Source organism: Colobus angolensis, unplaced genomic scaffold, assembly GCF_000951035.1.
Source record: "Colobus angolensis palliatus isolate OR3802 unplaced genomic scaffold, Cang.pa_1.0 Scaffold231, whole genome shotgun sequence".
Lineage (NCBI taxonomy): Eukaryota > Metazoa > Chordata > Mammalia > Primates > Cercopithecidae > Colobus > Colobus angolensis.
The window spans coordinates 987,491-990,199 of NW_012115500.1; the positions used below are offsets into that span (position 1 = coordinate 987,491).

General features: G+C 43.6%; 1 pseudogene across 1 annotated transcript; it reads right to left on the bottom strand.

Annotated features, from left to right (window-relative positions):
* Positions 1–1,680: 1,680 nt before the first annotated feature.
* LOC105513550 lies at positions 1,681–2,435 on the bottom strand (annotated as a pseudogene). The gene has a single exon (XR_001002045.1). The product of XR_001002045.1 is annotated as an RNA-binding protein 8A pseudogene (transcript).
* Between the last annotated feature and the right edge of the window lie 274 nt (positions 2,436–2,709).

The following is a 2,709-nucleotide window of genomic DNA, read 5'->3' on the forward strand; positions in this document are numbered from 1 at the left end:
CATGTGCCACCACATCCAGCCAATTTTGTATTTTTAGTAGAGATGGGGTATCTCCATGTTGATCACGCTGGTCTTGAACTCCTGATATCAGGTGATCTGCCCGCCTCAGCCTCCCAGTGTGCTGGAATTACAGGCGTGGGCCACAGCACCCGGCCACAAAATTTATTTTTTATGTTCTACTAATAAATGCTGTTGTACTTGGGCATGATCAATCATATAACTGTCATTTTTTGGTTTTATTCTGTTTTGGTTTGGTTTTTGCCAACTGTATTCATATTTACAAAAAAAAAAATCATTTTATTTTTTAAAAAAGTAGTCCTGAACCCTTCCACTCTTCATTTTCCACTCCCAAGATGTAACCTTTTCATCTTTTAGCCATTAATAACTTGCTTATACTGCAATTTCTTGGTTTTAAAAATTTGACATCTACTGACTTTCCACTATAAGAGAGATTAATTCAGTTTTTGCATACCTGCAACAGTCAGGCCCTCAGGGTTGTCCTGTGGCCCCCCAACTCCTAAGGTTCACATCTATGTAGTAAAGAATTTAACTTAACCCAAAGAAAAGTCTCACCTTTGCCCTTGGCTTCTGAAAGGTAATGGCTAAACTCTTGGAATGTGCCAGAAAGTATAAAAATGTGATTCATGGTGGGGTCTTTGGGTCATGGTATCAGCTTGTACTTCTTGCCCTCCAGAGGAGCTGGAAACTGAGGTTAGACATATAGCCAGCCAACCACGAGCTGCAGTAAGAACTCTGGACATGGCTCAGGTGAACTTCCCTGGCTGGCAATATTCTGTGTGTATTGGTACACATTGATGCCAAGAGAATAAACATGTCCATGACTCCACCAAAAGACAACGGAAAGTGCTGTGTTTGGTACTCTCCTAAACTCTGCCTTACGCACTTCTTTGGCTGATTTAAACTTGCATGCTTACCATATAATAAACTGCAACCATGAGCATGGTGGTTTCAGTGAGTTCTGTGCGTCTTTCATCAAACCTCAGGGTGGTTTTAGGAATCCCTTGAAATTGCAATTGTTGACAGAAATGAGGGTGGTCTTATGGGAACTGTTTTCCCCCTAACTATATCGCTGGCACCTGAGACGACAAAAACACCCTTGAGCGATTCCTCTCCCCATGGGTATGAGTGGGACCTCTGACTTGCTTCTAATCAATAGAACATAGTACAGGCAATGGCTGTCCATAATTATGTGTATGTAATTGTGTTAAACAAGTTTGTAGCACTCCTCTTGCTGGAGTACCTCCCTTGCTGGCTTTGAAGAATCGAGCTACCGTTGTGGGCTGCCTATGTTGGTAAGGAACTGAAGACAGCTTCTACGAACTGAGGGCAACCTCTGGTTGACAGCAAAAAACTGAAGCCCTCAGTCCTACAAATGTAAGAAACTAAATTCTGCCAACAAAAATGGATCCTTCTCCAGTCAAGCCTCAGATGAGGCTACAGCGCTGGCTGACATCTTAATGATAGCCTTGAGAGACTCTTAGCAGAGCCACACCCAGAACTTGGCCCACTGAAAATGTGAGATAATAAATATGTGTTGTTTTAAGCCTCTAAGGTTGTGGTTGTTACACAGGAAACTAATGTAATCCCCCTACTGCTATCACCATATAAGCACTAAGCCTATTGTCCTATCCTAACCACAGAGTGGGTAATCATAATTTCTTTTTTTTTTTTTTTTTTTAGAAAACAAAAATAGAACATTTATTCGCAACTCAAATACTATGCATATAGGGTAAGAGATTAAATATAAACACAGCAAGTTCCACCCCAGTCCTATTTGTCCAAGGCTGCATGGTCAAATGGAATCTTGAAGAGAACACCTGGACAACAGAGGACCTGTCAGCGACGTCTCCGGTCTGGACTTCTGCTGCGTCTTCGGCCTCCTCTCCTCTTGCCTTTTGGTGGACCCCGAACAAAACACCAGACAACGCTGATGGGCTGTCCCATCAAATCCTGGCCATTGAGTCCCTCCATAGCAGCCTGGGCCTCCTTGTATGTTTCATACTCAACTAGAGTATACCCCTTCAGATATCCTGTTCGCCTGTCGAGGTTGAGGTGAATGTTTTTAATTTCCCCATATTCTGCGAATTTGTCGTGTATGTCTTCTTCAGTGGCTTCCTCATGGAGTCCAGTGACAAAAAGAATCCAGCCTTCAACAGAGCGTTGTGGTCCAGGTTCATCGCCATCCTGCTCCACGCTGTCATAATCCTCACGCATCCGCGCTCCGGACCCCACTTCGGAGCCAAAGCCGTGACGCGTCCGTTTCTTCGCTTTTTCTTTCAGTTTGTGAATGCTCTCGTCCCCACCCTCATCCATGGCGAAATCTTCGCCCCCAGCCTCGTGAAGATCTAGCACGTCCGCCATCTCGCCTTCGATCGAGATCTCGTCTGTGCCGCTCAGACACTAGGTACCTCGGGAAACTCTTTTTTCTTTTCACATTAAAAAATTTTAAAAAAAATTTTTTAAAGTCAGACAACAGTCCGTAACTTCAATAAGATTAATAGTCAATGGTTACATTACGAGGACTTTGTCAATACTTACAGCTGAGCAATATTCTCATATCAGACTTTTCTTTCACGCATTCATTTTTTTTACGGAGTTAATCATTGCTTAGATTGGCTGGGCACGGTGGCTCACGCCTGTAATCCCAGCACTTTGGGAAGTTGAGATGGGTGGATCACCCGAGGTCAG